This window comes from Bicyclus anynana, chromosome 18 (assembly GCF_947172395.1).
Source record: "Bicyclus anynana chromosome 18, ilBicAnyn1.1, whole genome shotgun sequence".
NCBI lineage: Eukaryota > Metazoa > Arthropoda > Insecta > Lepidoptera > Nymphalidae > Bicyclus > Bicyclus anynana.
The window spans coordinates 433,023-459,071 of record NC_069100.1 but is presented as its reverse complement, the minus strand read 5'-3'; the positions used below and the strand labels follow the sequence as shown (position 1 = coordinate 459,071).

The window sequence follows — 26,049 nt, the reverse complement described above, 5'->3', positions numbered from 1 at the left end:
TTTGATCGTTAACGATAAAAAAATATACAAAAGCTTGTTAAAAATTATTTACTGTAAGTCTATCAAAAACCAAACTTTGTCGTTCACCAAGTAATACAACTTAGAGGTTTTCCGAAAACTTGTCTTGATTGACAAATCAGCGCCTGGCGTTACCTAATTGAATTCCGCGCAGAGCGAGTTTGTTTTGTTAGTTAACCGCCGTTTAACCGCGACGTTTGAATCGACGGTTAGCGTTATTACACTTTGTTTGATTGACAGGCGAGAACTAGCGAGTTTCGGGTATGTAAACTATTGCTGCCTCGTTGGTTAAGTGGCTTACAGCCAGTTTCTTCATGTAAAGCTAAAGTAACAGTAAAAGTAGTAAGTGGTAAAGAATACTTTATTTTTCCGTGATTAAGACCGTCACTTTTGATGATTTTAAACTAATGATTTTAAACTTATTTCGTGGTTGTTCATTATGAATGATATTCACTTTTGCTTTATGACGTTACTTTGACTGTTACTTACGATGAATAAACTGGCCGTTAGTGAATCTTTACACTTCGTGACACACATAAAAATAACATAGCTAACCATGTGGGGTTTTCGTGACCCTAACAATTGCCAGAAGAATATTGTTACGAACTAGGGTTCGAGGATTTGGAATTAATAATATGGATACAATAATTAATAGATACATAGAAAATTATTCTATCGTTGCAGTTACTCTTCTGTTTGTGAGTATCGCACACAAAAGGATAACAGTAACGAAACAAAAACACATTTATATAATCTAATAATATACTAAATTTTGTCGGTGGTAGAAGTATTAAAGTAAAATATAAGTGAAGTAAACGGTTAAAAAGTTCTATAATCGTATTCTATATCCGTTAAGTAAAGTATTCTATAACCGTTCTATTGATAAATATAATAAATATAATAAATATAATAAATATACTCGTAAGTATCGTTGTAATAATAGTATGTCTTGAGATGTGTCGAAGATATTTTCCTAGATTACCTACTAGTACTAATAGTCCAACGCATAGAACCTTTGAGCTATGGACTTAAAATTACAGCATCCACTAATAGCGAGCATCTGCAACTTTGAAAGAAGTTTCTTTGAAAGTTAAAAGATGTTCGATATAGCCTTATAGTGCAAGAGACCGTGACCGGTTTTGAAAAGTCGTTTCATGTACAATACTATACGTTTTATGTGTATGACTCGTATGTAATCTTCTTGTTGTATGTACATCTATTGTTTAAATATATTTATTGATTGTTCTTATTGTATGTTTACGTAATGTTTGCTAGTCTTCCCTTAAATTCACACTAATTATAAAGGCGAAAGTTTATGTGTAAGTGTGTATGTTTGTTCCTCCTTTGTGTTGCGGTTTCTGAAGCGATTTGGGTGAAATTTAAAATGTACATGGATTTTTTATCCCGAAAAAATTGATGATTCTCGCAGGATTTGTGAATAACTGAAATACACGCGAATGAAGTCGCGGGCGTGTGCTAGTAAATAATAATACTGAAAAAATCAGATCACTGTTGAGCACGAGCTTTCTCTGGGAATGAGAGGGGCTAATAGTCCATCACGCTGGTCCAATGTGGATTGGCAGACTTGACACACGTAGAGAATTAAGAAAAATCTCAGATATCCTCACGATGTTTTTTCCTATAGCGTAATTAAATATCACGTATCTCAAACGTGATATTTAATTTCTTAAAACTGAAAAATTGGAGATGCTTAGCCGGAAGTTTAAATCAAGAGCTCTAGATGAAGTTAGTAGAAGAAGTTTATTATTAATCTAAAAAATAATTTTAATAATAATAATAATTGGTCGCCAGTTATTTTATTTTAATGAATATTAAAATTTTTAACAATTTAATCATTCATTGGATTTTTTGTAAACACGATTATTTGTAAGTATATTTTGACATATTAGAAACCCAGAATAGTTTTATTGATACTTAAATGAAGTCTAACTTTTTAATAAAACCGTCTTCTAAATTGGTCACGCCCTCTTAGTTTATGTGTATCTACAAGTTACTGCAGATATCGGGGCATCGTAGAGCGGGCAAAGTTTTTCAGCTGAGAGCTGTGTAACTTTTGATTAGTGGAGATGTGGTCGGGATGCTCTATTTGCTTCTTATTGCTTTATGTACATAATATTTAAGGTTTCGTTTAATTGTAAAGTATAAACATTTCTTCAAAATAACAAACATTGTGCTAAATTGATATTTTTATGTTCTTGCCTTAAAAATCTATTTCCTTACTAAATTAGATCGATAGGATAGTAGACTGTCGACACTGTAGAGAGATCATGAGTAGGGCCGGCCACTTTCATAGACAAGAAGAATAATAAAACTGAACTTTTAGTATCTTGTAGTTGGAGAGAATTATAAAAATATTTTACAATTTTTTTTATTAGACCCAGGAATAAAACCTAGGTCCTGATCCAAACCTGAATCCAAATAATTAATAAAGCGGGTTGGTGGGTTATCAGATGATAATGGTTATGACGGGAATTGGGTTTAACCTGCTTTTCGGGTGTAATATAATACCATCAACTTTTCAACTCTGGGCTGAATTTCATGAACGAAAGAGAAGCTCAAAACATCACAGCCAGATTCAGGACTCAAACTTCTCGTTATCCAAAAATCTAGATCATCAAATTGAAATCAAAGTGTATCATCAAATAAATAAAAGCAATGAAGTCAACGAAGTGTTTATGTAATCTCTCACCTTTGTAATGAAAAAAAAGATGTTTTCAATGTTTTACACAGCAAAAATACATGGATGTACTTAAAATTTCCACGAGTTGATTATTATCAAAAAGTTTTCAAACGCATCGCTTCGCCCGGAGCTCGTTCACCTTTTTTCCGCACCGTCTAGAAACAGCCTGTGGTGGTGCCCACGTTGAGATACAAAAGAAAACTTTTGGAAAAATTTTGGAAAACCTTTTCCCTACCTACTAGTTACGCGAAGGTAACTGAGAAAGTTGTTGTTTCCACTCAGTGAGGGTAATGAAGTGTAGAAAACTCTGAGGGTATGAAGTTTGCTCGCGAAAATAATCAATTGCTTATAAGTAGAAAAGTCTGTAGTAGTTAGTTTTAGAAGTTGTAGGACTTTTTGGGAAGTACTACTATCATACTTTTACTTATTTTTACTAATACACAGCTGTGTTTTAAAATTGAAATTCAATTTTATTCACTTCAAGTAGCTTTTGCACAAGCACTTTTGAAGTCAATTCTTTATGAATTGTGACAATATATACCTGAAAAGAAAATTCGAAAAGAAAATTTTCCTAAAAAAAAACCAGTAAAGAGCTTGTAAATTAAGACATGAAGAAGGGATGAAACTGCGCATATTTTAAACTAGCATATTACTACTCGCACTTTTAGAGCCAATTTTAAAAGGGGATTTTTGCAGTCTATTCTGCAGAAATAAATAATGAATTATAAAAAATATATTTAAAAAATTCAATAGTAATTTTGTCGAACAATTTCCAGGAAACATATTTATTATCGGATGCCTCAAAGTCCACCATAATTTGCTACGCTCATAACTTTGTCCGATTCACTTTTGCTTACAAGAAGATGAGTCTAATGAAGATTACATTCATGAACCGTCGGAGAGTGTAACGGAACCTTCACTCCCCACCATTCAACCCCTCTCACTACGCGCGATGCGAGCAGCTGCGCATCGCGCCGCCGCTTCGCAGTTTGGATCGTGCCGCGTTGCAAGAACCAGCTCATAACTAAGGGCCCCGAATGGGTTCAAAACTAGTCGGGCATACTCCGACCTAATATCACGTGAGTTTTAGCCGTCTTTCATAATCAATTAATATGAATAACACTCACGATAGTTTCAATTATATATGCACTGAAGTTGAGCAGTCATGAATCATTATTTTGTTGGTAGACGCAAAGACTTTTGAAACAAAGGAGTTTGATTTGATTTGACACATAACCTAGTTCCTATACCAAAAAAGGCAAAAGCAGAATTGGAACAATGGTGTGCATACAACGGGCAGCGGGCAGATTTGGCACAAAGCAAATATTTGGCCACGTGCGGCCGTGTCTCGTAGCAGCAGATTCCTCGTGATAAACGACCCTCCGCTTGGCGTAACAAATTGCATGTATCGTGTATTATAATGTATGTTAACTGGTGTTAGTATAGTATACACAGCTGGTATATACCTACTGCCTTCAGTAGACTCATTATCACAGACATATTATCTTCTACACCGCGAGCCTGTGGGTTAACTACACACAGAAGTGTATGGACACCCTAAGGGTGCAATATAACAATGGGTTCAGGATGCTGTTGGGGTTGCCCCGGTTTTGCTCAGCGTCAGGTATGTTTGCGCAGGAGCGGACAGACGATTTTTATGCAATAATTAGAAAACGAAAGTCATCCCTCCTAGCAAGACTGCGGGCGAGCCCCAATAGGATCTTGAGCATGTTAGCAAGCAAGACTGACTCGCCGATCTTGCAGAAATTTATTTCTGTTTTGGTGCGGTGAGATAGTTTTTATTTTTATCTTAAATGTAATATGTGTACCTACTAACATAATTTTTAAGTTTGTTACTAACCAATGGGCCTTTGTAGCCAAAAATAAAGAAATTATTATTATTATTATTATAGATACTATCATCATCATCATTATCACCCTATATTCGACTCACTGCTAAGCTTGAATTTCCTCTCGGAATGAGAGGGGTAAGGCCAATAGTCCACCACGCTGGCCTAATGCTGATAAGCAAACTTTACACACGCACATAGTTAAGAAAATTCTCTGGTTTCCTTACGATGTTTTTCCTTCACCGTTCGAGACACGTGATATTTAAATACAAACTAGAAATTTTAAAAAGTCTGCAGCTTCCGCGGTCTTGATAGTAATTAAAATATAATTATATTTATAATATAAGACCGCGGAAGCTGCAGCAAAAGAAAACCTGAAACCAATTAACTTAAGACAACAAAAGTTATTTTCATGCATTGCATTTTTTGCATTGCATGCATGCATCATTAATCTGAAAACCGCATGAAAATAAATTCAGTAGTTAGTAGGTTACGGTACTTCCTATTCAGTTATTCCTAAAGAAACAGAATCTACGAATGAAACCACGAGACTGAGCTAGTATGAGAACCGTAAGAAAGAGTATTCCCAAGTCCCAATAAACCTACACGTATACCAGTTTTACTAGTTCATCAACTAAAACAATACTCGTAATTATTAAAACAACATTATTCTCCGACTCTCCCCGCTATCAGCCACTTGAAAGCTATCATAAAATGTCGGTATTTATGTTAAGTCGCGTAAAAGTTTTAAATTCTCCGCGCTTTGGAGAATAAACTCTCCGGTTTTATTGTGATCGATAAAACAAAATGGCGGCTCGGTGTTAACTTGAAAATAATGCGTTGGAATTTTTTAATATAAGTCGGTAATTATTTTTAATGGAAGCTATCAAATAGCGGCGAAGTTATCTATTGATTCGCTTTCTTTATTCAGACTCTTAATAATTTTGTAACTCAATATTCTTTGTGAGTTATAGATATGTTTTGTAAGTGTTTGGAATCAGGTGAAATTATTTTGGAGATTCTTTTTTTCCATTTAGAGTTAGTCAGATAAGCCTTAATTAGAGCCAATATTACCTATAGTAATTGACTATATGCTCATATTGTCCTATATGCTCGTAAGGGGAAAACCATCACTTATAGAAAGATCACTTCGCAGAGCATACAACACAACCCCTGAAATGCTAATGTGACCATCAACCTGACCATCAAGCATTGGGGGCAGAAAAATACCTGGTGGTGGTACTTCCATAACGAGCATTGTCATACAATGCTGCTATTGACTATTCCACGATGTTTTAAAGATACCTAAGTTCGAAAGATACGCAAGAATCGGACTTTGGAAGGGCTTTCCAGACTCTAGTTAAAGCCTCAATAGCTCAACGGTAAAAGCGGTGGACTCATCACCGAGGAGTGGTGGTTCGAGCCCCGCTACGCTGAACTATTGTCCTACCCACTCCTAATACAGTATTTCCCGGCTAGTTTGAGGGGATTGTGAATATTGGTAATATTTAAAAGATATGTCAATATATGCTTTTTTTTTAAGTTATGTCTATGTGAAAAGATGCAGACACAAGAGCAACCCGCAGGTAAGCAGAGAGTTGGGTCTACGCTTAAATCCTCTTTTATGGGCAGAAACATGTGCCCTACAGTGAGTTATTAAAATATGCTAATAGTGATGATGGTGATGATAATTATAATATAATATTAACATACTAAGTCCCCATATATTCGGATTACTCAATATTGTTGCAGCACTTATAGTAATCGTGTGCTTAATGAAGGGATCCGATGCATTTGTGACTAATTGGCTCATTACAATGCAAATGGGCATCAGGATTGCATGAAATATTACTTCCTGGAAATTATATTATGTAAAATAAATTTACATAACTGTTGATCGAAATTATAAACGCGTGAAATGTTTTTTTTACGCCAATCGCCGACCTAGATATCTGGTTAGGTTTGTTTTTTGGTGTAATTTATTTGATAGCCCAGTGGATATGACCACCGATTCTGGAGGGTGTGCATACCAGAGAATTTTCTGACTTCTCTGCGTGTGTGAAGTCTGCCAATCCGCACTGGGCCAGCGTGGTGGACTATTGGCCTAACCTCTCTCATTCTGAGAGGTGACTCGAGCTCAGCAGTGAGCCGAATAAGGGTTGATAACAAAGGCTTTCGGTTTCCTACGGAAACGGAAGCTATGCGGGTGAAACCGTGCTCGTCGGCTAGTTCTTTATAAATCGGTAGTCGAAGTTACAGCATTTTAGTTATTGAGTTTTACTTTTTTGTAATTCTTTTACATGCCCCGAAAATAAGTATTGAATAAATATTATGTCCTAAGAAACAAACTATGTGGTTAGTTTATATGCAATAGTGAATACCTCCTGTACAAAGTCGGCTAAAGTATTCCTTTGTGAGCCATTCGCCGGTTCCACATGTGCCGGTATAATTAACTAATGCAGTCCGATTGCTTTTCCTTACTCAGATAAAACCATATTGGAAATTGCATGCAAAGCCATTTCATCGTCCCCCAAAGACCATAAAACTAGAAATAAAATCGTAAATGCACAGTGCGCGATATAACGGCGTTTATGTGCGTTTTAACGTTCCTCCGTTATGTCGTTATACCGGAAGTGCGAGTGGCGCCATTTTATCGCTGACCACGCGCGGCCATATTTGTGTGTCAAGTATCAATTGTCAGAGCAACAGCTTCACAGTTAGAGGTCAGGCTGAAAACGAGAGGTATGAGGTACGGTTCCCATTCGCTGGATAGTTTTTGTACCCAATGAAATGTTGATAGAAAAATAAATGTGGTTTGTACATGAACGTGCAACCACTGAATAAAAACTTTTAACTACTACGTCTTTCGTTCTATTACAACTGTAGAATCTTTAAATACAGAGAAATGGTAATATCCCAAATATGCTTTTTATTGATAGATTTTTTATGTTGTTTCATAAATATCGGTCCAACAGTTCTTATGTAATAAGTTGTGTAAATAACAGAATTACACAACATTTTGTGTAGACGATAAGTTAATTATTTCCTATCTATTATAAACTATTGAGTGTAACATTAAACCCAAAACTCCCTGTGTTTGTGAGTGGGAGATGTGCTGAGGAATAGTGGCTGCGAACAAATGAACATAAAACCCGCGTAGTGGGTGAGAGCGCCATTTTTAAGGATTTTCCGTGTCTCGGGCATCAGATTAGTTAGCGCTGGGCCACGAAAATCGCATCTGCAACAAATATAACTAATAAAAAAGCCCACGTCCGTTAGTAATATTATAATTATGGTAACCCACTAGTCCTGTTTCTTTCTAATTAGTCGTAAAGACTGTTAGGAGTGGTCGCCACAAGATTAAACTTGTGCCTTGTCGTTGTTGACTCCGGCCCCTTAACTGTAGAGTTATTAAATCTTCTGGAAATAAAATTAGTCATTATATTATGTAGTCGTATACTGAATACAAATAGCTATTCCCTTACGTGCATACTTTAGTAAAATTTAGTACCTGATTATTAAGAACTACAAAAAAATATTCATAAAGTGTGTCCAGTTCTGACGCCAAGAAGATTAAAAGCTTCTCGGAAATGACCCTTAACGCTCTTCATCATGCATTACACCTAATAATGCTTCATCATGCATTACACCTAATAGTGTTACATATAGTATTTATTTAAAATATCACTTACAATTAAGTTTCTTAAGCAATATAAAATATTAACTGAACTCGCTTAGTCAGAAACGCTGTCCGCATGGCCCAACGTAATAAACATCCGGCTTTGAAAGGATTATCGTCTTAAGAATTACGTGTGTTTTTGTGAGAGAGCGATTTTTTGTTTTTTGAGTAAATAAAGCACTTGTCACCTGCAAAGCCTTACGGGGGCCGGCTATTTATTCATGTCACCCTTCGGGGACATGTAGATTTTATGTTTTGACTACCTTCTTGCAAGTTTTATAAAATATAGTTTTGCAGCAAAGTTCTATGTGACAGAGTCCAGTCAAGAAAGTACTACCACCATGGTTATATTTACTGCAAGATGACTAAAACGCCTTGGCCTCTCTCCACCCATCGGAACTATGTGCCCTGCCCATTGCCACTTCAGCTACGCGACTCTATGAATTATGTCGGCGACTTTGGTTCATCTTTATATCATTTCTGATTCGATCACGCAGATGTACTTCGAGTAGATATAGCTCGCTTCATCGCGCGCTGAGTGACTCTGAACCTTTTCATGAGGCCCAAAGCCTCAGATTCAAAAGTCATCACTGACATGCATGCTGTTTGAAGACTTTTCTCTTCAGACACACAGGAAAATTGGTAATACATAAAGAATAAGAAATGATACAATCAGAACTTATAAAAAACATGCCAAGAATACTGGCTGCGCAAAACATGAGCCGGATAACTATATTTGTAATTATATAATGAAAAAAAATTACATTTGTGTAAGATAATTTTTCGTACACATAATTAACTAATATGATTGTGTGTTGGTTAGTGTGACAAGAGTAACGCGTAGTCGCAGCTGGTACTCGCATCGATCACTGGTGATTGGGTTATGTGTCGAACACGGATGTTGGCATTTTTTATATAGTAATAGTCCGCAGAATGAGTAGATGGCCCACCTGATGTCAAAAGGAAAGGAACAAAAAGAAGGAAGTTATGTGATGTGTATATTTATCTACACGAACCTTCAATTTGTACCCACAAGCGCTTGTCTGTGATCTTGTCTCTACATCCAATGCCAAATTCAATGCAATGTACTTCGCATAATAGATTGACTGGAATGGAATGGAATGGAAAAGGAATCATATTCCAATATCCAATTATTTGATAATATTATTGTATTATAATAAACTAGCGGACGCCCGCGACTTCGTCCGCGTGAGACTCGATGTAAACTTTCAACTACCCCTACCCAACTCTACCCCTACCCTATCCTACCCTACCCCTACCTTTTCCTGAATTTTCTTTGCTATAAACCTCACGGAGCCCGAGACCTTTGCAACGAATGCAAAATCGTAGAAATCGGTTCGTGCGTTCTGGAGTTATAGCGAAATCAGGAATATCAGGAAGGAAAACCCGACTTATTTTTATATAGTAGATAAATATTACTACGCCTGCCCTAGATGTTTTATTTATTTTTCAAAAATATGATAAAAGCAAATCATAATAATCCAACATAATATCATAAAACGTACATTACAACTCCGTAGGTGGGTAAACACGGATAGATGAGATCCCCCTCAGGTTGTGGGTAGAGAAGTTTTTACACTAGCGTAAATTACCTTTACCAAAGTTCTACCTGTTTGAGTTGCTGGCATGTATGATGTTTATTAGTTAAACACGACGCTTGAGTTAGTTTAGACATGGGACTGAGAAATTAATTTACACGGAATTTATAGTTTGCGGCTCTTTGATTAGGTATGTTTGTTTTCTTTTATGTCTCTTTGAGTAGAGTTGTTTGAGTTGTGGGTAGTTACCGAGTACACCATAATATTATTGAGTTAAAAAGTTGTTTTACTGAAGAAAAGCAGACGCCCCGCGGTTCGATACACGCGATTCCCATTCCCGTGGTACGTAAGAGGTAGTACCTCCGAACCTCCGTACTACCCCCCATAATCTATGTTTTATCATATGTCATAGGCTATGTTTTAATTCCATAAAACATAGCCTATGACACTCGCAAATAATGTGACTTTCTATTAGTATAATAATTCATAGTCAGTAGATCCAAAGATTATCCCCTACAAACTTTACATCTTTATAATATGAGTAGAATATACTGTAGACAAAATGTATAATTTTATTGTAATTCTAAATTATGACATAAAAGACACGTATAAAGCTCACCAATTCACCACACGCCGTGTTGTACATACACATATAATACACAATACACAGAACAAATTTTCAGCTGCGACCCCGGTGATGTCACAGCCAATAAAAGCAAAAAAAAACACGAAAAAACTAATTCCATCCAAACCTCTTGGGAAGTGAGAAAAATACGTTGGTATCAATTAGGAGGTATTCCGGCGCGCAAATAAATCAATTCGCGGCGAGACATTGAGAAACTGTCACATGCGGGGAAAAATAAAATTTCCCCCCATTTCTGTACGAAAGCGGGCTGTTTTGTGTGGTCTATGTGATACGATGTAGAGGCTATTGGTTTTAAAATACTGCAATTTTATAAAATGTAATATTCTTAGAATTGCACAGTATAATAAAAATTTGTACGAATAAATTCCAGTTTCTAAACCTGTGTGCCAAATTTCATAAGTGCATGTATGTTTGTCCAAAGTTTTATTTGTATTTGAAATATATTTTGAATATAAAAAATCCCTCACCCATCTTAGTAAGTAGTACAAGTTTTATAAAATTATTTTATTCTCTTAGCTATCGAGACATAGAATTAAGTGAGTTACGGCATAAAGTTAGTTTGTTTTTTTATTAAATTACGTTATACAATAAAATATCGCTTCCGCTTATGTTATGGACAGCCTTATCATCTCAAGACAGGGGCGACGTGGCATAAATCAGCCGTCCGCTGGGTAGGCCGGGGTGAGATGTGGTATGTAAATCCGAGGCCTAGCCCGCTTTAAGCTTCTGCATATATATTATAGCAGTGTTAATTTAAGTTAACCTTGACTGTGTCATGAACGATTATTCGTAATTTTTTTTATATTTAGTTCAGGAGATCTAAAAAATCGGGGTATTTTTTTTCTTTCAGGAATGTAGTTATTATATTTTACCTGACAATTTTCCGTTAAGCGTTATATTAATTATAACTGCTAATATTAAACGCTATTAAAGCAACTGTAATAAAAATAACAACGCAATTATATGCATAAGTGAGGTTAATGACGAATTATTCTTTATAAAACGCTATATGTGACCGATTTTAGTTACAAAAACGCTTTTGTACGTAACTGTACCTCCAAGTCTTCGATAGCGAGAGTTATGAAGGCGTTATCAGCGCGAGGGATGTTGAGGGTTCTCGATTTGTCGGCCGGTGATTTATTTTATACGTTTTCCTTTTTTTAATGGATACAATATTGTTATATGTTGCTATCGGTAACAGATAACATTTATACCTCAGCAAGTATCAAATACCACCTTTATCGAATTTAACGGCCCACTACAGGGCCTGGCCTTTAAGGAGAAGGGTTATAGAGTTTAAACCCACCACGCTGTTTCGATGTGGTATTGCTTAACTCTCGTATAACTCTGTTATGATCAAATTCAGATGCTTATGATTCCTAAACCGGTGGTTGTCTGAGGCCTGCAAGTGTAACTGAGCTAGGTGTCTTTTATTTCATTTATAACACTTTAGAGCGAAACAAAGTTGTCTTTTGACGACAGTAGTACTATGCCTGCCTGCCGGATGAACTATGCCTGCCAAAAGTCAAAGTCAAAATTCATTTATTTCAATTAGGCTTAGTTTACAAGCACTTTTGAAAGGTCAAGATTGTCATAATTTAATTTAATCTAATGGTGGTAATAATAGTCGAAAACTTAAAACTAAAGCTACGAGGGTTCCAAACGCGCCTTGGTCCGAGAAGAGCCCACAACAAACTCAGCCAAGGTTTTTTTTTGTTTACCACCATTCTACAAACTTATTTAAAACTAAGCACACAGTCGTATATTACAGTTTAACACCAAGCTTTTTTATCATTAATATAATCATTAACACTATAATAACCCTTTCCCAAAAGCTTGCGTTTAATATTTTATACATTGCCTGGAAAAGAAACCTACAACAACGAAACGTCTTACAAAGACTCAATAAAATATTGTTAAATCAATATTTGCAACAAAATCTACTATGGTATGAAAAAAATACTCAAAGTAAAATATTTCATATAAAAAGTTAATCTTTTTTAAAAGCAGTTAACCCAAAAGTGCATCATGAAATTCATGGGAGTAAAATATGCTCGCAAACTCTACGAAGAGACATTTCAACATTGTTTCCTTAAATAAATCAAGCAAAGGACATGGTTTTCATCTTAAGCGGCGCCGACTACGGTTCTTATAAACAACAATGCGCGGGTGAAAAAAAAATCGAAAAACTTTAAAAATACCGACGCGTTGAATGTAAAAAATCAAAAAGTTATGACGCGATGCCAAGTTTCGCCTTCTTTGTGCATTGTGTCGGCGCTGGCCGCCTTCACACCGTAGTGTAACACTTGACAAAATACCTTTTTAAATAAATACATATCGTTTGCATGTAGGTTTTTTTTTATTTGTCATATCTTTTAAATATGACCAATATTCCCATTCCCCTCCAACTAGTCAGGAAATACTGTATTAGGAGTGGATACCACGATAGACCAACGGGGCAGGGATCGAACCACCACCCCTCGGTGATGAGTTCGACCGCTCTTACCGTTGAGCTATTGCGGCTATTCATGTTTGTATGGCCGTAACTTTTTTTTAAACTCTAGATATGTTTTAAATGAGCTTTTCATTATTTATATACCTACATATTTTAGTAGATGGCATTATTATTATTTCTTTTTTTCAAAATATTAATATAAGTACATATATCGAAGGAAATACATAATCTAGAACCTAAGTCAACTTGTTAACCAATTAAAAATGAAATTGATTATTTGAAAGAAAATGATGATTAAATAACTTTGGTAAAGTTGGTTTTACAAAATTAAACAACATAGATGTTTTCCGAATTCGTAGTAGACTCACTACTCACTGACAGATTTGACATTTCAAAAGTGCTCGTAAGGAAACCTAATTGAAGTACATGTATTAAATTAATTAAAATTACCCAATTTGTTCCCACCCACTGTTCTATTTTCTTTCACTCGACAAAAAAGTTTTTATTACACTTTGGTGTGACGTCATCCCGCCGCTGCTAAATAATATTCAAGCGACGTACTTAAAGTGGGGAAACTTGGGCATTTCCAACTTTTCTTTCACTTTATTTGGAATCACTTAAACGGCTCTTATTATTCCCTCGTTCGAGTTAATTGCAGCTGATTGGGGGATTTGGGATTGCTTTTCTGTTTCATAATTATTTCGGAATAAATTATTAAAGTGGGTAATTGAGGCGCAAATAATTATAATACCTGTGGTTACATTCAACGTAACAGTTAAATCATAATTTGCAATTTATTGATGTTTTTTTAATTTCTACGTTTCCTGCCACCTACAGTAGACAATTTTCTAATTCTATGCGTGTGTGAAGTCTGCCAATCCGCATTGGGCCAACGTGGTAGACTATTGGCCTAACCCCTCTCATTGTGAGAGGAGACTCGAGCTCAGGAGTGAGCCGAATATGATGATGACAGTTTAAACACCATAAAAGCAAGAGTGAACAGGCATCATTGTTTTGAATCAGGTATGATGTTGGCAGCGTACTAAGTATTTACTATACAAAATAGACGAAGAAAGGGTCACAATAGACAGACATATAATCTAGTGATATTAATAGGGCTATGAAAAAATGTCCTCTGTTTACGATAAACAGTCTCAAAGTCTTTTTTTTTTTATTCTTCACAAGTTTGCCCTTGATTACAATCTCACCTGATGGCAAGTGATGATGCAATCTAAAATGGAAGCGGGCTAACATGTTAGGAGGAGGATGAAAATCCACACCCCTTTTGGGTTCTACACGACATCGTACCGGAAGGCTAAATTGCTTGGCGGTACGTCTTTATCGGTAGGGTGGTAAATAGCCTCCCACCAGCAAAAAATAGTTATTTATAAAGTTATTTTTTCACATCCATGGTTTGAACCCTGGACATCGTTCCGCAGTGAACAAGGCAGTTATCTTCAATCAGGGATGTTGATTTGAAGGCGGTCACCCGTGGTGCGGCGCCTGTTATCATTCGCGGGATGAATTCAAACTTTGGCAATTCCTTGTCGCTATCTGATGGAGCCGACTCTACTGTTAATTAGTTTGTTAAACAACTTTTTCCCCTTTTGATCTCTCTTTCTGATTTGTTTGCTTAGTTTAAATGTGTTTTAATATATATTTTTTGGAAATATAAATATTTTAATAACATAAGTTTTAACCGACGATAACACATTCACAATATACTTTACAGACCAGACGGCCTCCGTGGCGCAGTGATATGCGCAGTGGACTAACAAGACGGAGGTCCTGGGTTCGATCCCCGGCTGGCCTGGTGGGAGGCTTTGGCTGTGGCTAGTTACCACCCTACCGACAATGACGTACCACCAAGCGATTTAGCATTCCGGTACGACGTCGTGTAGAAACCGAAAGGGGTGTGGATTTCATCCTGCTCCTAACAAGTTAGCCCGATTCTTTCTTGGATTGCATCATCACTTACCATCAGGTGAGATTGTAGTCAAGAACTAACTTGTAAAGAATAAAAAAAATATACACTTTACAAGAAGATTTTTTTACATTTCATTTTACAACGGCGTTTTAAATACCTCTATCAAATTATAGCTTTCTAATACACAAGTAATCTGAGCCAAGCCGCGTAGAGACTGAGAGACGGACACGGCGAATCTATTAGTATAGAGATTCGTATTCACAATGACAACTTTCAAATCACGTCATCATCCAAGAAACATTAACAATTTCAAACAATTATGATACCGCCGAGATGCCGGGTAATTATAACAGACAGATAATTCTTAGCTCTAGTAGAAAGATAGCCGACCTAGTTAAAGTACATTTTTAGTTTAATAAATTAAAAGTTTGACAATTAATTAATTAAATACTTTATTAACAAACGTAACCGTATTATTTACCAAACAAACGTGGTATTATTGCAAATACAATCTCTTCCAAACAACTTGTAGTAAGATATAATTAACTTGATCGAGTTGGAGTGCCACATGTTTGGAAAAAAAGTAAATATCACCCATATGTTTACTCTAATTTAAATCCTTGTGAACGCCTCTGGATATGCGGCTATCGGAGCTTAGCATAGCCTAGCCTTATATGCTATAGCCTTATAGCTATAGCCTTATTGTCCCAGCTTCCGCAATTATGGTCAAGAAAACTATTAAACAACATCAAGTTTTTCATTAGTTGCCCGGCAGTTGTTCAGCCAACAGTTGTAGCGAGCAACTTGCTGGTAGCTTGTTAATACTTCCGGTCAGCTCGACACCTACACAGTAATAACGAGTAAAGAGTATCGCTGGTTGCAGACCCCTACCACTGGTCGCATCGCGGACATTTGCGACTTCGTCCGCGGGAAATTTAGTTTTTCACTTACTCCACGGGATTCATAAAGAGTAGCCAACACAGACAACATAAAACAATTTAGAGTTAATCCAATCTATCTCCATCCCAAGTTATAGCGCAATTCAATTTCTGTGTGCAGGAGTAACAAATTTGCACACTAACTTACAAACTCGTACACAAACTTTCAGTTTCCTAATATTAGTGTGATATTAATAATATAAAGTTAATTTTATATTATTCAAAAACAAAGTCAGCTTTTTTTCTTATAGCAGGAAATGTGAAGCTTAGAACCAACACTCTGCTCTAATGCGAATTGAATGGTCTTAGAAATTAAGTTGTTAAATATTGTCTCTGTAACGATCACTTTCAGATGATTATGATAGCGATCAATACCAGCTATTTACCGTGCTTTTCGAGGGTCAGTCTTCTACGAATACGATTTTAGAACTCAATCTTTTAAATAAACATATCATGTTTGTATTTGCATATGTGAAAAGAACCTGCTATTGTATGCATTGTTTTGTTAAACATTGTGTCTCAATAGCTGACATTAAAATACCTGTAACTTTAATTAATATAATTAAATAATATTATACCAATGACTATCGTTGCTTGATTCACTATTTCACTTCAGGTTTCAAGTAGTAGGGGACGTTGCTCGAAGAACTACTAACAACGTTGCAACTTTTGCGTGTAAGTTTAAGAAACTTTATCAATTTGCTGTTATATGCTTAATTGCTTACGTAATATTGCGATTGATTCCGTGTTACGTATATAAAGAAGTTACGTCATCCTACCCTCACAACTAGAACAATGAAATCAAAATAGTAGAAGGGCATTCCGCTTAAGAGCTCGTTTGGGTAAGTACTACTATCAAAGTTATTTCTAGAAACAAATTGCTTTGTAAATAAAGCAGATTTTTTGAAGTTATGTAATTTAAATTGCGACACCACACTGAAATAGAAAGATGAAACGAAAATAACTAACTTGCTTTCTATGAGAGAGAGATAGAGAGAGACATACGGAGAAACACGCGCACGCCGCACGGCTTACAACTATAGCAAAAAGTGTCGTTACAACTTTTGGTCTTAATTTTTTCCGTCTAGCCCCCTTTCGCAATGCGTGATAAGGAACTTCCAATAAAAAAAAATATAAAAATCAAAATAATAATAATAAGTTCAAAGATATAACGAGCAATATCATGTTATTGACAATGACGGCCTAGCGAGGTCTCTGAAGCATGGATGTACCTACACAAACTTCTCAACTTCTGAAAACGTCTTACTAGAACAGAATAATATTTTCATAACTTGTCTCATACTTGAATTCAAGAGTTGTAGCTAAATATGTTAACTACTGTATACAAAGAGAATCTTACAAATTATGTGACGGAAAATATTCATGAATCTGAAAGTTTCTTCTATCTGTAAAGCGTAATTGGCACCGTGAAGGTAATAAACGAAAAAATATATACTACATCAGTACATTTCGAATGCTATCCCGAATTTCGAATCGCCAATTTGCATAAATCGACTAATTGGCGAGCGGGGAATCGATTACTATTGTTAGGGCATCCTAATTCGCTGGTGCTTTTTTAGTTTTCTACTCGATTCTAGGAACGTTCGGATAATCGTAGCATAGATTTATTTGTAGTACCATTTCATACAGATATCTAAGCCAATTAAATTTAAGCACAACGTTCGAATAATCGTAGCTTTTTTAATCAATTACATTGATATTTACTTTCGTTATATTTTCTAGATATTGTGAAGCTGAGTCCCTTTGGTTGAACGCACTAATTTGAATAAGATATCAAATCTATATACTTATTTTATTTATAAAATACAAATGTAACATCTATACTAATATTATAAAGCTGAAGAGTTTGTTTGATTGAACGCGCTAATCTCAGAATCTACTAGTCCGATTTGAAAAATTATTTCAGTGTTAGATAGCCCATTTATCGAGGAAGGTTGTATATTATCCCCGTATTTCTACTAGAACGGGAACCACGCGGGTGAAACCGCGCGGCGTCAGCTAGTAAGCCATAAATAAGATACAGGTAACTTATTGTTAAAGAGTAATACAGGCTTTGAATTGAATTGAATTGAGTTAACGAGACATTTTTACGTGGTGGTATCAGACATGTAAATGCTGTTTGGCAGCACAAATATCTAAGGCGGTATACTCCGCGCCACGAAACAAGTCCCGTAGACGCGGCGCTAATGTTTTAAAGGTGCTCATAATTTGGTAGGCAGTTTTATTGTCATTTGTGTAAAACGCTGTCAATTTTAGCTCAGTTTTTAGCCTTTTGTGGTGCGGAGTCTAGTAATTCCCCAAACGAGTTCCATCACGAAAATCTCTACAACTTGTTTAACAACGCAATAATCACAAGTTCAAAGCTCCAGGGAACGGAACAATAAACACATATCTCTTAACTCTTCAGTTACACAACATACGTGTCCCGAATACTGTACGAGCGCCATTTTGTTTTTCCAAAAAATACCTTTTCCATACGTTTACACGTAGAACAAGACAAGATAAAGGGCAGCGCATAAATCTTCATACAGAGTTATATCAGATCTGTCCCTTGGGGCGTAGACTGGTTCATATCAGAGAGCTTTTACTTATTTATCTTAAACAAAACGCTAAAAAAGAATGGTGAAATACTATTAAAGTGGTAAAATTCTTAAAGAGTGGTGTAATGCTGAAAGAGTGGTGAAACGCTAGAGTCCTGAAAGGGTGTAAGGTATAATAATAATCATCCATACATTAAAATATAATTGAAATATCTGTCTTTGATTTCAAAATAACTGTGTTTACTCAAGTGCTTACTGTTACGTAAGTGATACTAAAAAAAGCTGTTTGAAAATTTTTGTCTGTTTGTCTATATATCTGTTGTTTATCTGGGTTAATTTCTGGAATGGCTATATGGACTTTCAAATGAATGAGGAGGTAATAGCGCATATTGTATTTGCAAAACATTTTCGTTCTATTAGGGATTTTTATATCCTACTACGACCACGCAAAATGTTGTCATCAAGCCGAATTGTGTACACTAAAATGTCTGGTATACTTGTAAGATGAGCACCAAAAAACACATTGAGAAGAAAAGTTCCGGTACATTCCTAATTTTGAATCACTTTGAAGGCAAATGGGTTTCAAATCAATTTGGAAAGTTATCGTGTTAATATCTGTAATAAAATTTTGATGTATTGCTAAATAAAAAAAGCAAACAAAACCACCGCGCATACAAAACACAACAAAAAAAAAAGAAATACAGGAAACCAAAACTAAATTCTTAAACCCACCCAACCGCGAATACTCGATTCAGTACAATTAAAATTCTTGGCTTAAAGTAAAATCCTTTGAATTCCTAAACGTTACCTCTGTGCATACATTACTCTGCGGCGCTGTTGGTCACGTTTGCTTTTTATGTTGTTCCGGTCGGAGCCGCGCGGGGTTAAGGTGAACGCGCATTACACTGATTACACAGCCATTGTACCGAGTGGAGATACTCCGACTAATACTACTCATCATCATCATCAGCCTTTATTAAAGAGGCCGTTTAAATGCTTTCTGTCACCAATAAGGAAGTGAGATTTGGATTTAAAGCTCACCCTGTAGACCTAAAATAAAGATACTTAAAATATCATCATCATCATCATCATCATAATCAGCCCTCTTAATGGCTTTCTATCCTACAAATATAAGAGACAGAGAGATTTAGATTTTAGATTCACCACGCTACTCTGATCCTAGACCTCAATACCAGTTGGACTATTCTGTAAAGATATTTCTATAACTAGACAATTAAAAGTTACGAATTTGCTTCTATCGCTCATTGTCTATAGTAGTATTTGACAGAGAGATATAGAAACGAAATCAAAACTCACACTGTTGATTTAAACATTGCTATACAATAAAAAAGTACTATAAACACAGTCATAAGTATTTTGTCATAAGAAAAGAGCTTCACGTTATAACTAGACATCTATTCATATGCGCATGCACGAGCGGTCTTGCCGTCGGTCCGTGCATGCATGCATTCAAACATGTCCGCTGCGCTGTAGCTGTGTGCCTAACTAGTCGTGCGCATGGCTCTCCTACGAATTATGCTAAATTCGGCACAAAGAAAACAGAAATGTGAGTCAACATTAATCTTTATGTATATAAAAAATTCCTAGTACGTTATTTGTTCGTGATGAACTCTTGAAAAATTAACCGAATACGATTTAATAATATTTCAATTTAACTTGTTGAAATAGCTGGATATAGATTATAGTCGACAGTAGCCACACAATAGGTACATTTTATCCAGATTTCCCACAGAAGACGGGATCAGGTTGTGTTTAACCTATTATAATTATAGGTGTAGATGATAAATCAACTGTGGTTAATAATACAGATGGATTAATTTATGTAACTCATTTTAGTTTTGTGTGCTATAAATAAATTAGCGTACACTGTGATAAAGTCTTGTAAAGTCGTAGCTGTTTCGTAGCACTGCTACGAGTTATTGTCGTAGCTCGTTCGTAGGCTGCATACTTCAAGTAAGTAAGTAGCTTCAAGTTCCAACCAAAGAACCAACTTCTAATCCCTACACCAAAGAGGCAAAAAATAAAATTTACTTTAGCAATATTTGTCACATATAAAAGGTACGGACTTCCATTTTAAGGGTCACAAAACTCAGACCCTAATTTTGTGGCGAGCGTAAAGGTTTTGTAAAAGAAAAAGTGCCTTCTTAATGCGATTACTATGTTATAAATTTGGACGTGTTAGAGTAGGTGTTTTGGCTGGAATATTTATGAGGTTTTAGGTAAACATTTTAGTGTATTTTATTATTTATTCAAACCCAAAAACTACTCAATCTATATTGCCACTTGTATAGAAAAGTAAATCTTTATTTTTTATTACTCAAACCGATTTCGTTTACTTTAGGCACATAGTTTCCTAGAAGTTAGTCTATTTATTCACGCACTGTAACTACTAAACCTATATTGATGTGGTTGTAATAGATAATTTATAATTAGCTTAATACAGTTTTTTTTATTTTGGAGAAAAAATACCTACTTGAATTAGGTATTTTTCATAATAATTTAATTTTACAAACCAAATGTGTCAGACTACTATATTCTGTCAAATAAAAATGTTTTTTTTTTGAAATCTTGATAATAATTTCAACATTTATAATATGAAATGCAGCCTAAACAATGTACAACATTAACATTAATACAATTATTAGTTTTAATGTGCACTGATAAACATGAAACATAAACATGAAAAGAGCTGTGATAGCCCAGTGGATATGACCTCTGCCTCCGATTCCGGAGGGTGTGGGTTCGAATCCGGTCCGGGGCATGCACCTCTAACTTTTCAGTTGTGTGCATTTTAAGAAATTAAATATCACGTGTCTCAATCGGTGAAGGAAAACATCGTGAGGAAACCTGCATACCAGAGAATTATCTTAATTCACTGCGTGTGTGAAGTCTGCCAATCCGCATTGGGCCAGCGTGGTGGACTAATGGCCTAACCCCTCTCATTCTAAGAGGAGACTGGAGCTCAGCAGTGAGCCGAATATGGTTGATGACGATAAACATGAGTATTTAATTAATTGATTCATCCCAATCATATTTATCTTACTAGTACAAAAAATAACAACTTACAGATTTAGGAACCCCTGCCATAATACGAAAAGAAAAAGACAAACAATTTAAAACAAAAAGAACAACAAACAGTAATCTCAATCGCAAAGATCGTAATCAAGTTACAAGTAGCAATCGAAAGCCTTAAAATTAAAACTGCAATATATCTCTCGCAAATATGGCTGAAGCTCGAAATTACTCGAGTGTCAATAGCAATATGATATCTGAAATACAATATGGAGTTAATATCAAAATGGCGATGGAAGAGATGCTCTTATTTTATTTGCTGCTTTTTTTATGTCAAAGTATTTTTAGCTGGGACAAACGATATAATCGTATTGAGTTGATGGTTTTCTTTTTTGTTAGTTTAACTTGTTATTTTTGAACTTTGTATTCTATCCTTGTGTTGTAAAGACACAGTTTTTGAGGTTTTAGGGATAATCTCTTCATCTGCTAAACCAATTATGGAAGCTCTTTTACCAATTTATAGTTTCATTATTTGAGTGCCGTAGGTCATATTTTATCCCCGAATTCCCACAGGAACGGGACCTACGCGGGTTAAACTGTGGAGCGTTTGCTAGTTATTAATAAAATTTATAATAATTACTTTTCAACAATGGTTCAGGTCTAATTTTTACTTGAAAGTGAACATCAGTCTAATTGTTTTGCAAACATCTAAATAAAACTACTTCATAAACATAGACACGCTTTTACATAAAGAATTTTATACATAAATTATTTAAAAATCAATTAACGTTATCCACTTACTTTATAAGACGAAGCAAAACCAGAAAGGTTAGCTTTGGTTTTATTTATACAATAGTAAATTTTAACATTATATCTTTCGTAAGTGTACATGAGATATAATCCGCTTCATACAAGGTATTATTATTTACCTTACGATAGAGGATCATATTTTGATATTGATATTTGTGTGGAATAAATTCGACTCCGATTTCTACCCTCAAATTTAATGTCCATTTTATATTCACATTATGTATCGTTTATGCAAAGCGGACCGCAAATGTGATAGCGAATGTAGTTTCTTAGTAAATCTCGGAGTTCTGTATTCCAAGCGCGGATAGGTATTTATTTAGGGTCGGTTTCTAAGGTACGGAGCAAGTTATAAGAGCGAGCGTTTCGAGTTTAAATTGGGGTGTTTTAAGGCTTAACTGAAAAACCGTTTTTTTATTTGTTTCTGTGATAATTTAATTATATAAAAGTTGGTTTTACCAAAAAGTCTACGCAGGCTACCCCATTGTGGTTAATAATGAACACAAAATTATATTTGATAATGGGACTACCTATATAATACATACTATACATTATTTTTATTTTTCATGTAATTCTACCCACTTAGATATGTACCGGTACGAATTCCATATCCCTAGGGAGCAATTTGGTTACTCTTCTTTCGTAGATTAAGACGTTTTTAAGGGTAGATACATTGTGTTGTGCCTTTTTGGCAATATAATTATAAGAACTAGCGACTCGCCCTGGCTTCGCATGGGTGCAATGCTGATACACTACAGAAAAATTGTGAACTCCCGCCGCCCCGGCCGGCCGGTAAACACTACGTCCCGCAATTTTTAAATCTTCTATATTCATTTAAATCATATGCTGTAAAGAGCCATAAATATCTATATTAAATCAACAATGTATTTAAGATTGGATAAGGGTTAATGCTGTATTGGTTATCCTTTCAAAAATGAGCCATTATTTGTCGTAAAAAGTAAATGACAAAAAATGTTATTGTGGGATATCCATAAGAGATAGATATATACCATTGCGGAGTTTTCTGTAGACCTTTTCAATGTATACAATACTTAGTACATTATTTTGATAAATCTCGTAGGGTTCAGCCTGCGTTTGCAATGAAAGCGGAAAAAAAAATAATATTTTACCTCTATGCCTCTCACTGGCCTCTTACAATCTATGTCATTTGGAAGCCCATCTTTCAAACACAACGGTCTCGAGCTGTCAGCATCCAACATCCAGAGTTGCAGGGAGCTGCTGGGTACTGGTAAGACTCCTTATTATTAAGGCCTAAACATGAATGGGCTCCTCATGAAATCCACTGGGCTATCACGGCTCGTGATAGCCCAGTGGATTTCATATATGACCTCTGCCTCCGAATCCGGAGGGCGTGGGTTCCAATCCGGTCCGGGGGATGCACCTCCAACTTTTCAGTTGTGTGCATTTTAAGAAATTAAATATCACGTGTCTCAGTCGGTGAAGGAAAACATCGTGAGGAAACCTGCATACCAGAGAATTATCTTAATTCTCTGCGTGTGTGAAGTCTGCCAATCCGCATTGGGCCAGCGTGGTGGACTATTGGCCTAACCCCTCTCATTCTGAGAGGAGACTCGAGCTCAGCAGTGAGCCGAATATGGGTTGATGACGACGAAACATGAATGGAAGGCGCTCACACATTACACCAGGCCCGAATTTATTCCGGCTTGCCCTTAGGGCAACAATAAACAGCACTGTCCTCGCGCGACAAAACTGTTTGCCGGACGCGACGCGAATACAACTGCGTGTTTATCCACCGGACGATTTAAACGGATTTTTTCATCGGCCGGAAGTCGGCCATGTTTTGTTTGGCTCTTTATGTCGAGGGGTCGGATGTTTAAAGAGGATTTGGCGGATAAGATAGACAATAAGCTTGTGAAATACTCTTAAGTTTTATCGCATTTATTCCCTTATAATATATAGAAAACATATTTTGCTAAAAGGACAATACCAGACAATGTATAGAAGTTCAATAAATTTGCAACAATATATTATACATCATTTTATTAGATTTTTTGTACTATTTAACAAATATAACCTTTTAATCCTTTATAGATGAAAGAAGGATGTAAACTAAGATGGTAGTGGGCAAAGTTGTTAGGAGTAGGATGACAATCCACACCCCTTTCGGTTTCTACACGAAATCGTACCGGAACGTCTTTGCCGGTAGGGGGATAACTAGCCACGGCCGAAGCCTCCCACCAGCCAGACCTGGACCAATCAAGAAAACCTCAATCGACCCAGCTGGGGATCGAGTCCAGGAGCTCCGTCTTGTAAATCGTCCACAAGTCCACAGCGCCAAAAACTCGAGAGACTCGTCGAGTGTATTGGTACTTTAGTTCTTTTATAGATCTATTTATTCTGATTAGATCACGCAGAAATACTCCAAGTATAGCTCGCTTCATCGCCCGCTGGCTCTGATCTCTGTCAATATAAATTTAGTAGATTTACGTAAATAGAAGTGTTTTCCGTAAAACGGAGCGCTTAATTTAGTTCATTTGTGTCTCTTTTTCGGTAGATTCCAGCTCGTATGTACATTCGGACGTTTTTAAAACCAAGTGGGACTCGTATTTACATTTACATACAACTCTATTAACGGGCAAACAGTTTGCTTTAACTCTCACAACAAATACCTAGCTGCACGGGATTTAAAACCTGTCAAATTAACTCCATCTTTTTATATTTAGCTCGTTTCATTATTCAATTATTTTTATTTTACAAGAAGGAGTCGTTTTATTATCAATCTCAATAATATTTTACTTTTACAGCCACGGTAAAAAAATGCATGCTGCATTTTTTTTTACATAAAAAGTCATGAAATATACATTGAATACATTCATTACTAGAACTATAAGTATAATGTATAGTATACAGGAAGAAAATTTTTTTAGTGCGGATATTTTTATATTTTGTACATAAACAAAATTTAATGATCACGTATTTTTTCTTTTTTTTTTTAACTCAAAAATAACAAAATTATCGTTAGCTAAAGTTATTTACTTTTGAACAGAATTTTAGGGTCACCCTATTGTGCGTTTATTTTATTTTCGTTTGATACCTAAAGGACGTCACCAGATCACTTTTAAGCTGAATATATCTTGTTTAGTAATAATATGTACATTATTTTGTTATTTTAGAGACATAAATTAAAAAAAAAATTACATAAAATGTATCGAACTGTTTGCAGATTTATATTCTATTAAGGATACAGAACCACGAAAAAAAATATCCGCACTAAAGACCGAATCACCCTGTATAGTAGGTAATTGTGTGTTGGAGTCGAAAAAAGGAAGAAACTGAAAATTTTTCACAAACAAAGCTGTACGTAAAACCTAGTTCAGGAAAGAACTCAAAGCTATCTGATGTGAACGTCAAATACACATCGTGCAATTGCAATTCAATTCCATAACATTGATATATTTATCACAAAGATACAACGTTTTTAAAAGTTCCACAGAATGTTTTTCATCAAAATAATAAAAGAACATTATTACACAAAGAAATAAAGTATTGTACCCCTTTATTTTGGAGTTCAGACCCACAGCTTGGAAGTGGTTGAGAGTACACTGCCTACACTATAAGCTGTTAGTCTTTATTACCAAGTGCCTTTAAAATATCCTCAGCATCTTTTGGTCTGCTACTACTATCACTAGACAGCTTTGGACCCTACCTAAGTAGCTGAAAACTGCATAATATGCTACGCTTTAGACCAAACATTGAATGTTGTCGCACAGCAGTCCAGTGTTGGCAGTTGGCAGTGGCAGGATAAAGGCAATTCGAAAGGCTAAAGGCTGCTCAGGATAGATCTACAATGCAAAATTCACTTTACTTATCATCGAAATGACTATCGAAACTTT

The 26,049-nt window shown here is 35.7% G+C and overlaps 1 protein-coding gene across 1 annotated transcript in view; it reads right to left on the bottom strand.

Annotated features, from left to right (window-relative positions):
• Positions 1 to 26,049, bottom strand: part of LOC112046705 (uncharacterized) — a 413,809-nt gene that overhangs the window by 124,404 nt on the left and 263,356 nt on the right. The gene's annotated exons all lie outside the window — the stretch shown is intronic.